The sequence below is a fragment of the Lipotes vexillifer genome, unplaced genomic scaffold, assembly GCF_000442215.2.
Source record: "Lipotes vexillifer unplaced genomic scaffold, Lipotes_vexillifer_v1.1 scaffold91, whole genome shotgun sequence".
NCBI lineage: Eukaryota > Metazoa > Chordata > Mammalia > Artiodactyla > Lipotidae > Lipotes > Lipotes vexillifer.
The window spans coordinates 876,113-889,786 of NW_006777583.1; positions in this window are offsets into that span (position 1 = coordinate 876,113).

Here is a 13,674-nt window from a genome sequence, read left to right on the forward strand (position 1 = left end):
CTAGGGACCTTTCCTCACTCTAGTTCATGCGCTCATTTCCATGGCCACATCCTGGGGCCTTGTTTCCAAATGCAGTTACTTCACCACTGAAATGATAAATGCAACTCCTACACCTTCTTAATTTCCCAGCTTGCTTTGTCTACTACACTCAACCCAACATATCCTGCCTGTCATCAAGATCTTCAGTCGATGAATTCCTCTAATTATGTTTATCAACCATTTTTCTCTTCCCTCACCATTCTTCTTAAATTGAGAGAATTATGTTGACCAGACAGAAAGAAAAAATATGTAAATTCAAAATGAAGTTTATGTCACTGGGAGATTACAAGCTGTTTGGCAGCAGCCCCTTCAATTTCTCCCCACCAAATATTCAAAACCATGGGCTCTGAACTCTGTTAGCTGCTTTCTCTCCTGCACAATACAAGCATTATACATCTCCATCTCTTCTTACCTTTCCAAGGGCTCAATGCCTGTAATTATCTTTTTCACTTTTGCATCATCAATGTCTGCCTCTTCACTAGGTCAGTCCCAACTACAAGCACACATGATCTTCTATTTTTCACCTTTAAATATTTCATTAACATTTAATGCAGCTGACTTCCTTTATCTTCAGACACTTTCTGCTCATGGCTTCTGTGACTATGTAATCTCCTAATTTCCCTTCTATCCTCGTTGCTGGAATATTCTCCTACTCTAAGTTTTAAATATTGGAGAGCCTTACATCTCAGTCCTTGGCCCTCTTCTCTTTTTAACCTACAGTCTCTCATTGGGTAATCTCATCCAATCTCATGATTTTAAATACCTTGTATATACTGTATGCACTGAAAACTCCCATAGCCATATTTCTAACCCCTGACATTTCCATTTGGACATCAATGAAGCATCTCAAACTTAAAACTGCCAAACCAGAACTCTTGACTTCCCCCTTGTACAGTAAAAGGTTAACTCAGCAGGCCTGAACTGCCCAAATCCTGCATATTCCAAAGATCTTCAGGACTGGCTCTTTACTGATCAGGTAAGACAGTTCACAAGGGTCAGTATTCCATGGCACAGAGATGGCAGAAGAGGGAAGATAATGGGGGGGAAGGGAGAGAAAAATCAGAACCTTCCATGTCCCTGCCCCACCTCTACACCCAGAATATTAATGTCTCATCAGTTGCTACGTGTGATTGATCTGCCTTTTTAAATATGCTCTTTAAAAATAAATCAAGTCTTTCCTTTGCAATTCTACTGCCAATACTTTTGTATAAGCCCAGATCACTAAGCTTCTAAACTACTGCCACAATTCCCTCCCTGAAAAATCTTTACCACTATCATATAAATTTCCTTAAAACTCCTCTTTATGCATGTCATTCCCTCTCTCAAACACTTTTACTGGTTTCCTCTGCCTGGATCTTCCTGTAACTCACCATCTCACATCAATATACTTTTCTAGTCTTAAATCCCACTAGTAATCTACGTGAACAGCAACAACAACAACACATACTAATTAATCACAATGTCCCAAGGACTGTTCTAGGTATTGGAATTCAAAGCACCTATTTCCATGGAGCTTTCATCAAGTAGGAAGAGAAAGACAATAACTAAACACACAAAAATAAGTAAGTTACATAGTATATTAGAAGGTAATTAGTGCAAGAGAAAAAAGGATGCGGAGTGTCAAGGAAGCCTCAAATTATAAATGAGTGATCAGGGCAGGCCCCATCAAGTATGTAACATCTGAGTAAAGACTTGACAGGAATGTTTAGAGGAATATCCAGAATAAATATCTACGAGAAAAGTATTTGTAACCTAAGGAACAGCAAAGGCAAAGGTCATTAGGATGATGGATATCTGGCAGGTTCAAGGATAAGCAAAAAGGCAAATGTGGCTGGCATGGGAATGAATGAGATAGAGACTGACAGGAAATGAGGTCAGAGAGGTAATGGAATCCAGATCAGATAGGGCCTTGTAGGCCATTATAAAGAACCCTCAACTCCAAGCAAACTGGCCACCACTTACATGTCCCACAGGTACATAACCATTCTTATTGCCACAGATTTGCTTAGCATGTCTCTCTTGCCTAGGAGGATTTTCCTGCTTCAGTCTGCCTACCTAAAGCCTACCAAGATCATCTCTCCTTTTCCTTTAAAACACCTTCTAGAACTCCTGCAGCCTACAGTGACTTTTCACGTTTTATCACACATTCAATATTTGACATATTTATCTTTTTTAATATCTCCCTAACTTGTCTATGTCTTTGTAATAATATCTCATCTTGAGGATAATGATAATATTATGTTAATTCATAATGATGATAATGATTGTACTTATAGCTTTGGTTGACAAGTAATGTTAGCTGTTGCCCCTCTGCCCCACCAATGAAAGATGAAATTATGCATACAATTAGAGTTAATATATGAAAAGTACCTAACATCTAAGACACTCAATAAATAGCAAATTTTATTATTCATACCCTAAAATTAATTATCCCCATCAATGTTATATCTAACTGGCAAGCAAAGGAAGCCAAATATCTTTTTCATTGCCAAAAGTATTTGTGGGACTTCCCTGGTGGTCCGGTGGTTAAGAATCCACCTTCCAATGCAGGGGATGCGGGTTCGATTCCTGGTTGGAGAACTAAGATCCCACATACCGGAGGACAACTAAGCCCATGAGATCTAGAACCCGCGTGCCACAACTAGAGAGTGTGCATGCTGCAACTACTGAACCCACGTGCTCTGGAGCCCGTGCACTGCAACTACTGAGCCCACACACCACAACTAGAGGAAAGCCTGTATACCGCAACAAAGAGACCCGATGCAGCCAAATAATAAATATTTTTTTAAAAAGTATTTGCTAAACATGAGCAATTATTGACCAACTCATGATGATTTCTTTCTCCTCCTCACTAAATATCTGAACCACTCAAGTCTCTCTCAATCATATGCAGCCTTGGTACAGCTCTTGCATTCTTAATTTACCCTATTTTGTTTTTACAAATTTATCTCTTGTCTTCTCAACTAAACAGCAATCCGAGGGCAAAATCCTATGTCTTGTGCATTCCTGCACCTAACTCAGCATTTCACGCCACAAACACTGCAGAATGGGTGTGTCGAGAAGAAAGATACTCTTTCTCCAAGCCTTTTATATGTTTGCCACATACATTCTTCTCTGTTGAGCAGGGGCCATTTCAATGTACTCTGAAGTACGCCAATTCAGGCACTGACTCATATTGTCGTTCTGATCGCCTGGTGATGTCACTCCTCCTACATAAGCCAAAGTTGGCTTTTTGCCAGGCAGGTCTTTGAAAGAGAAGGCAGGTTCATGACCTTTGCTTGAAGCAGTACCTTGTCCTGCCTAAGCTAGCTGACAGAAAGAAGAACAACTCCTCATTTCTATTCCTTATCATAGATCTTTTGGAAGGTGGGACAAGCAAGTGCCACAACTTTTAGAAAAAACAAGAACAAACAAACAAGAATATACAGCTTTCCAAGGAACCAAATAGGAGAATTTCTTTATCTCAGACCCTTAGCATAATCTTGCTAAAAACATAGTATAGAGATGGCTGGTCTACAACTGAGAAAACTAAGGCAGAGAGAAGTCAGAAGCTTGTCAATATCACCCAGTGAGGAGAGGAACCAAGATGGTGAAGTAGAAGGACTTGCTCTCACTCCCTCTTGTGAGAACACCAGAATCACAACTAGGTGCTGGACAATCATCGACAGGAAGACACTGGAACTCACCAAAAAAGACACCCCACATACAAAGACAAAGGAGAAGCCACAATGAGATGGTATGAGGGGCGCAATCACAGTAAAATCAAATCCCACACCTGCTGGGTGGGTGACTCACAGACTGGAGAACAATTATACCACAGAAGTCCATCCACTGGAGTGAAGGTTCTGAGCCCCATGTCAGGCTTCCCAACCTGGGGGTCTGGCAACGGGAGGAGGAATTCCTAGAGAATCAGAATTTGAAGGCTAGTGGGAATTGATTGCAGGATTTCAACAGGACTGGGAGAAATAGAGACTCCACTCTTGGAGGGCACACACAAAGTAGTGTGCACATTGGGACCCAGGGGAAGGAGCAGTGACCCCGGGGAGACTGAACCAGACCTACCTGCTACTGTTGGAGGGTCTCCTGCAGAGGCAGGGGGGGTGGTGCTGTGGCTCACCGTGGGGACAAGGACACTGGCAGCAGAAGTTCTGGGAAGTACTCCTTGGCGTGAGCCCTCCCAGAGTCTGTCATTAGCCCCGCCAAAGAGCCCAGGTAGGCTCCAGTATTGGGTTGCCTCAGGCCAAACAACCAACAGGGAGGGAACCCAGCCCCACCCAACAACAGTCAAGCGGATTAAAGTTTTACTGAGCTCTGCCCACCAGAGCAACAGTCAGCTCTACGCACCACCAGTCCCTCCCATCAGGAAACTTACACAAGCCTCTTAGATAGCCTCATCCACCAGAGGGCAGACAGCAGAAGCAAGAAGAACTACAATCCTGCAGCCTGTGGAAAAAAAACCACATTCATAGAAAGATAGACAATATGAAAAGGCAGAGGGCTATATACCAGATGAAGGAACAAGATTAAAACCCCAGAAAAACAACTAAATGAAGTGGAGATAGGCAACCTTCCAAAAAAAGAATTCAAAATAATGATAGTGAAGATGATCCAGGACCTCAGAAAAAGAATGGAGGCAAAGATCGAGAAGATGCAAGAAATGTTTAACAAAGACCTAGAAGAATTAAAGAACAAACAAACAGAGATGAACAATATGGTAACTGGAATGAAAACTACACTAGAAGGAATCAATAGCAGAATAACTGAGGCAGAAGAACGGATAAGTGACCTGGAAGACAGAATGGTGGAATTCACTGCTGTGGAACAGAATAAAGAAAAAAGAATGAAAAGAAATGAATACAGCCTAAGAGACCTCTGGGACAACAAAATGCTAGTATTATCTCTTATAAAAATAAAATTATCTGCCACTGTGCTCCCTATTCAGTGTTCTAAAATTAATACAGACCTTAAAATCTCTACCTAATCAGTATATAGAATTCAATTATTAGAGGAAATTAGGAGAGAAAACAACTTTCTCTTCAGACACCTTGGCCTTTGATAGTTTTCAAGTTAGTAAATTAGCTAATGGCTAATTTGTATTATTCTGTATATTTTTTCTGTTAGCCTCATTGTCTGCCTTAATCATTCTCCAAACACCTGACAAAGAGCAATAATTCATGGGGATTTAGAAGAAGCTGGTGAGTATATATTGTGTTATTAGTCCCCAGATGATAGCATCACTCCTCTTGTTTTGGGAAACTTCTCTTAACTCAATAATTCTAGTGAGAGGCTTTTATCCCATACCCCTACAAACCATGTGAGATAAGCTAATTCCATCAGAGTAGTTTGACTTTCTAAAATTGTAACTAATGAAAACATCTTATCCTTTTTGGTAATAAGTCTTTATATGGCTACTGGCCATAGTTCCAGATACAAGGAAGAAGCTGTCCAAGACAACTCTGAGAGAGAAACAGAAACAGATGAGAGAAGCTTTCGAGCTCCAAGACAATTGCTGCCCTTCCCATTGTTCATGTAAATCAGCCAGAAAATTGCGTTTTTGTTTTTTTGTTTTTGTTTTTGGTCTAAGCTAGTTTCAGTTGTACTTACTCATTTGCAACTAAAAGAATCAAAACTTTTACCAAGAAATGCCTTAAATCATAATTTCAACATCCTTGAAGACATGAGCTGAATCTTCTGCATATTTTTATCATTATTCTCACTCAATGAAGCACCAAGCCTATAGTAACTGCTTTTTAAAAAATGCTTGCTGGTTTTCACTAAAAAGTGACTCTAATCATTTGAGGCCTTGAGGCAGATTGGTGCAGATTTAGAGGGAGAGGAGATATTTTTGATCAGGAGGAAGTTAGTGTGTCCCTCAACTCATCCTGCACAAGCAAATTTTTAGGCACAGTCCTAGCCCTCATTGAAAAACACCAGACCTCACCAAATACAACTTATGGTCTCAAATCATAGTCCTATAAATAAAAAGCTTCTAAAGTATTATTAAACTGGTAAACTTTTTCTTTCTCTCTGACTAAAACTGGCTGTGGTCACGAAGCCTTTACTAATTTGAGTACAGATATTTAGGTATTATTTAAAGACTTGGGGTATGTGGTAAATAAATATGGTTGTTGTATGATTTCTCTAACTAGGAATACACAGTCTGATGAACTAATTACCAGGAAATAGTCTCACAAGATCAAATCCTGAAGAGGTCAGTGACCACTGGCCAAAATGTGTTTACAGAGGCCATTTATGAACAGGATTTAACTCCAGATCAACATCCTCAGCATCTGACCTTTATTCTTTCTGCATTTCAAAGGCCTGTATCCAGCACTTAGCTTCTTGGCTCTTCACCAAAGGCATGCTGATTTTCCAAAAGATAAACATTACTAGCCTAGCAAACACATGTGCTTTGCAGAATGCAGAAGGCTAAGAGTTAGACATTACTAGTTTGTAAATTTGCTGAGAGTTTCCAGAACTACTTTAAAGGACATAATCCCAACCTCATAACACTTAAGGACAAATAGAGGAGACAAGACAAGAATATGTCAGCCACCAGAAAATGAAAGTACAAAAGTGTATTGATGGGAAAGGTGAGGTGGGGATTGTGTTGATAGGTCAGAGAATATGCTATACAATAATAGTAGCTACCATTTTTTGAGCAGTCACTGAATGGCAAGTGCTATATGTCTCAACAACTCTGGGACAACAAAATGCTAGTATTATCTCTTATAAAAATAAAATTATCTGCCACTGTGCTCCCTATTCAGTGTTCTAAAATTAATACAGACCTTAAAATCTCTACCTAATCAGTATATAGAATTCAATTATTAGAGGAAATTAGGAGAGAAAACAACTTTCTCTTCAGACACCTTAAATGCTAGTATTATCTCTTATAAAAATAAAATTATCTGCCACTGTGCTCCCTATTCAGTGTTCTAAAATTAATACAGACCTTAAAATCTCTACCTAATCAGTATATAGAATTCAATTATTAGAGGAAATTAGGAGAGAAAACAACTTTCTCTTCAGACACCTTGGCCTTTGATAGTTTTCAAGTTAGTAAATTAGCTAATGGCTAATTTGTATTATTCTGTATATTTTTTCTGTTAGCCTCATTGTCTGCCTTAATCATTCTCCAAACACCTGACAAAGAGCAATAATTCATGGGGATTTAGAAGAAGCTGGTGAGTATATATTGTGTTATTAGTCCCCAGATGATAGCATCACTCCTCTTGTTTTGGGAAACTTCTCTTAACTCAATAATTCTAGTGAGAGGCTTTTATCCCATACCCCTACAAACCATGTGAGATAAGCTAATTCCATCAGAGTAGTTTGACTTTCTAAAATTGTAACTAATGAAAACATCTTATCCTTTTTGGTAATAAGTCTTTATATGGCTACTGGCCATAGTTCCAGATACAAGGAAGAAGCTGTCCAAGACAACTCTGAGAGAGAAACAGAAACAGATGAGAGAAGCTTTCGAGCTCCAAGACAATTGCTGCCCTTCCCATTGTTCATGTAAATCAGCCAGAAAATTGCGTTTTTGTTTTTTTGTTTTTGTTTTTGGTCTAAGCTAGTTTCAGTTGTACTTACTCATTTGCAACTAAAAGAATCAAAACTTTTACCAAGAAATGCCTTAAATCATAATTTCAACATCCTTGAAGACATGAGCTGAATCTTCTGCATATTTTTATCATTATTCTCACTCAATGAAGCACCAAGCCTATAGTAACTGCTTTTTAAAAAATGCTTGCTGGTTTTCACTAAAAAGTGACTCTAATCATTTGAGGCCTTGAGGCAGATTGGTGCAGATTTAGAGGGAGAGGAGATATTTTTGATCAGGAGGAAGTTAGTGTGTCCCTCAACTCATCCTGCACAAGCAAATTTTTAGGCACAGTCCTAGCCCTCATTGAAAAACACCAGACCTCACCAAATACAACTTATGGTCTCAAATCATAGTCCTATAAATAAAAAGCTTCTAAAGTATTATTAAACTGGTAAACTTTTTCTTTCTCTCTGACTAAAACTGGCTGTGGTCACGAAGCCTTTACTAATTTGAGTACAGATATTTAGGTATTATTTAAAGACTTGGGGTATGTGGTAAATAAATATGGTTGTTGTATGATTTCTCTAACTAGGAATACACAGTCTGATGAACTAATTACCAGGAAATAGTCTCACAAGATCAAATCCTGAAGAGGTCAGTGACCACTGGCCAAAATGTGTTTACAGAGGCCATTTATGAACAGGATTTAACTCCAGATCAACATCCTCAGCATCTGACCTTTATTCTTTCTGCATTTCAAAGGCCTGTATCCAGCACTTAGCTTCTTGGCTCTTCACCAAAGGCATGCTGATTTTCCAAAAGATAAACATTACTAGCCTAGCAAACACATGTGCTTTGCAGAATGCAGAAGGCTAAGAGTTAGACATTACTAGTTTGTAAATTTGCTGAGAGTTTCCAGAACTACTTTAAAGGACATAATCCCAACCTCATAACACTTAAGGACAAATAGAGGAGACAAGACAAGAATATGTCAGCCACCAGAAAATGAAAGTACAAAAGTGTATTGATGGGAAAGGTGAGGTGGGGATTGTGTTGATAGGTCAGAGAATATGCTATACAATAATAGTAGCTACCATTTTTTGAGCAGTCACTGAATGGCAAGTGCTATATGTCTCAACAACTTTGTAATATACATAGAATTGCCCCCACTAAACAGAAGAAAAAGCTGAGTGTTGATAAGGTTAAGTGATGTACCAGAGGCCATGTAATTATTAAGTGGCAGAGCTGGGATTCAATCCAGATATGTACCCAACTTTCAGTAAGTTTTTAAATTTCTCTGTTCCCTGCTCTTGGAGCAGACTGCTGCAATTCCTTTTCCTGACCCCTGTGGTTCTAGTGTTCTACTTCAGATCTATATAATTCAGAGGCTAGCTACCTTCTACTCATTACACTCCTTTGGAGTCCCAAATGTTTCCTTAATGAGTATAGGTCCCTTCTACTCTGTCTACAGAGACATCTCATCAAAATAGAAAGGGAATGGATTAAAGGAAAAGAATTTGAGGTATTAGACAATTCTTTGCTCTTCACCCCCTCATTCCACCATGTACAGTCACAAACATATACAAAGACATGGTCATACCCATCACACCTCAAGTGGTAGGGCAACTTCTTGCCTAAGGAGACAGCTGCAGCAGCTCATTCAGCAGCAGTTAAAGCTCACTCAGTCAAAGCACAGTAAATGACTTGGGACCTCAGACCAGTGGTCCTTCAAGGTCAGAAGACTGGCTCCAACAGAACATGAGGAACTACAGTGTAGTTCACCTAATTGTTGCCCTCCATGACAAATGCCCCTCCTATCTGTGCATCACCCCAGTGCCTAAGACAGTACAAATAGAAGGTTCCTAATAAAGTGCTCTTTTCCTTTGAGCACTGAATAAGATTCCACTGCCTGGATGTACCACAGTTAATTTATCCATTCACCTACTGATGGACATCTTGGTTGCTTCTAACTTTTGGCAGTTATAAACAAATCTGCTATAAACATCCATGTGTAGCTTTTCATATAGATATAAGTTTTCAACTTTTGGGGGTAAATACCAGATACTGCACCCGCTGGATCATATGGTAAGAGGATGTTTAGATTTTTAAGAAACTGCCAAACTGTCTTCCAAAGTGACTGTACCATTTTGTATTTCCATCAGTAATGAGAGAGAGTTCCTATTATACCATATCCTTCTCAGCATTTGGTGTTGTCAGTGTTCCAGATTTTGGCCATTCATGTAAGTATGTAAGTACTATCTCATTGTCTTAATTTGCAACTCCCTGATGACTTATGATGTGGAGCATCTTTTCATATGTTTATTTGCCATCTGTACATCTTTTTGGTGTGGTGTATGTTAAGGTTTTTGGCTCATTTTTTTAATCAAGTTGTTTGTTTGCCTGGTTTTTATACAGTATATTTTAGTAGAAAATATTTTTATGCAATTAACAACATCATGATAAACTTGGTTATCAGACAATTAAGGCATCATATTTACCTGATATTTGTCCATCCTAATTGCTAAAAAATGGAGAAAAGTTACTCAGGCCAAAATCTTGGAGTCACTCTTGAGTCTGCCTTTTAATCTCACATCCCACAATCAATCAAACATCAAATCTTATTGAGTCCACAATCAAAGTACATCTAGAATCTGTCTACTTCTCACCCTGTCAATTATTTATACCTTTATCCAAGTCAACACCATCTCTTACTTGGCTCATGTGCAATAACTCTGTAACTCTTCCCTGCTCCCCACATTGCCCCCTTATTGTATATTCACAGAACAGTAGCCAGAGCGATCGTTCTAAATAAATATTGTGTTATCTCTCAGCCCAAAGCTATTCCATGGTTTTCTTTTCCACACAAGAGTGTCAGCACACATTTGGGCACTCAAAAATTTGTTGATTATATCTATTTATAGGCTCTCCAGGAGATTCTATAATAGAAATTTAAAAACCACTGATCTGTGAAAAGAAAAGGTTGCTTAGGGTAAAGAAATTTAAGGTTAGAAAGTTTACTTTGTTAAGGGATTAAAGGTTTACAAACACTTGAGTATCATGAACCAAAAAGAAAGTATGGAATACAATTCTTATCAGGTCTTCTTTAAGATATATTCTCTGGTTGTACTTCTTGTTATTGTTTTCTTATAAAGTAATACAATTTTTTTTTTTTTTGGCGGTATGTGGGCCCCTCACTGTTGTGGCCTCTCCCATTGCGGAGCACAGGCACTGGACGCGCAGGCCCAGCGTCCATGGCTCACGGGCCCAGCCACTCCACAGCATGTGGGATCTTCCCAGACCGGGGCACGAACCCACGTCCCCTGCATCTGCAGGCGGACTCTCAACCACTGCGCCACCAGGAAAGCCCAAGTAGTACAGTTTTTAAAAACTATTTTTTCCCTTTAAAAACACTTTTAAACATTGGGAAAGAATATATATCCATTTAGAAAACTAAGACCCAAGAGACTAAGGAAAGATCTGAAAACTTGGAAGTCCTAGGGGAAGGGGAATCCAAAGGTGAATAACTTGGCTATAATGGAGGAAAGTTTTGGGTAAACTGACAACATTGGAATGTGGAAGGTAGATTAAATTAAATTATTGTATCAACAATAAATATACTGAAATTGACAACTGTATTGTAATTATGTAGAATAATATTTCTGACCATAGGAAATATTCATTGAAATATTTAGGGATAAATAACAATGATGTCTGCAACTTGCTCTCAAATACTGTGTATGTGCAACGTTTTTTGCATGTGTGTGCAATATTCATGACTAAGTAGGCACAGAACCAAACAGGTATGATGCCTATGAGGTGAAGTAGGAGTTAGAACAATAAGCAGGATGGCTTGGCACATGCATTGTGTCCAGTGAGCAGAGGGAGATGTAGAAAGATTTTTTCATATCATCTAACCTAGATACTTCTAATTGACTCCAAGTATTTGTTTTCCCTTTATTTCTTAATAACTGAAGTATAGATCTCAGTTGAACACTTGATAGAATAATATATTTCCAATCCGCCCAGCATGCCCCATGGAAGTTGACTAGATTTATTTGAAAGCACAAAAGGTATTTTTTTTTCTAGAAATACAGAGAACATTGTGGAAGATTCTGGGAACGTACCAAAGCAGGTAAAAGCAAAAGCCCATACAACATGAGCTATTACTTTTAATGTGGCCCTGTTTTTAAATCTCCAGAGACAAGCCTGGAGAAATTTAGTTTGTTTTACAATAAATAAAATAAAGTAGTCAAGCTCTTAGATGTGACATATATATTTTTCTTCATATCATCTGAGATAGGTATTTATTATTGACTCTAAACATTCTCCCTTTATTTCTTAGTCATTGAAGTGTCGATCTCAGTTGAACACTTGACAGAAAAATGTATTTCCAATCCTCCCATGCAGCTAGATTTAGCCATGAAACAAGCATTTGTCTAATAAAATGAAAATGGAAACACTGTTGAAAGTCTCCTTAAAAGAATATGAATACGATAGCTTGTGGTTCAGCTGCCATCTTGGGCCAAGATGGAACATGCATATGAAGACCTGAGTAGCAAAACAGAAGGAGCCAGTGTTCCTGATGACCATGGACTCTACAGTCCTGTGCTCCCTACATCCAGACTTCCAGAGAAATAAACTATTGATTATTTAGAATTTTTTTTTTTTTTTTTTTTTGGCTACACCGTGTGGCATGTGGGATCTTAGTTCCCCAACCAGGGATCAAACCTGCACCCCCTGCAATGGAAGCGCAGAGTCTTAACCAGTGGACAGCCAGGGAAGTCGCTACTTAGGATTTTTTGTTACATGCAATTAAATCTAGCCCTAACTAGTACAGAATTCTTCATCATCACTAAATATGGGACACTTTTATTTTTCACAATTACAGGGGTTTCACTCATTCAGTCTGCTTGGTCCTATGTGAGAAGCCACAGGGAATCTGACAAAGTTCTGCAGACAGAGCTAGATCATACTAGGCAGGCATTTGCCCAAAACTGCTTTTGGGTCAACAAGTTCACTGGAGTCTGCCTTGCGATCAGTTCACACCAATCATTATTACCATATATTTCAATGATTTTTGTTCAATTTCTAAAGTAGAAGAGTTTGATCCCTTCCTCAGAGAAGTGTAACACCCACTAGCAAATATTTGCAAAGGTGTGGCTGGGTATGCACAATGATTAGAATCTATGGCTATTTTTCATCAATTACTCATGTTGGCATGAGTAGTAAATACCAAGAACAGAGTTATCAGACTTGCTGTGAATTGTGTTTCTTCTCACCATAGTAAATAGTTTCACATTTCAAGACCCATTCATGCCGAAGTCTGGGAAAATCAGAAGCCTTGGAATTGTAGTGCCATCCTAGAGAAGTAGAAGCCATCACTAGGAGAAACAGGATTAGGAGAACCAAACTGGAAATGGAGACATCAACCAAAGGTCTGCAGCAGGCTGGTTGCCCCCAGATTCCAGTTTCCCCAGAAAGGTTACATCTGGGTGAACACCTGAATTTGTTTTCTATTTAATGGTCTTTCCTTTGCAGTCATAAAATAAATAAAGGAAGTCAGAGAGTCCACACTATTCTTTCTGAATCACTCCTGATCCAAATGTCATTGGTGAGGTTGTTAATTCAATATTTGAGTTAGGCTAAGACACTGTTTAAATCCTATTTATCAGATTATGACTTGGTGTAGGGGAATTTAAATATCCCTGTGGTAGCACAGCAGAAAATAAACTTCTAATACTGCCAAGTAAAGGCAAACAACTGCTGGGAATTAAAATGTATTGTTCTTGGAAAGAATGTCTTCACTTAGTGATTAAGAGTGGTTTGGAGATCTTTCTCAATAGAAACCACAAGCATAGCACTTGCCGTGGTTGACAACTTCCTTTACTTGTAGTACAACCTAGTTAATGTCTCACATAGGGAGTATTGAAGGTCAAATTGGAAAATCAAGAGAGGGTTGTTGGGAAGGATCAGCACCCACTCATCCCCTTGACCCATCTCTGTTTGTCCAGTTTCCCTACCAGAGCTCGCACTTCCACTGGAATCTGGAACTGCTCCATATTTTTTTTTTTTTTTTTTTTTTTTTT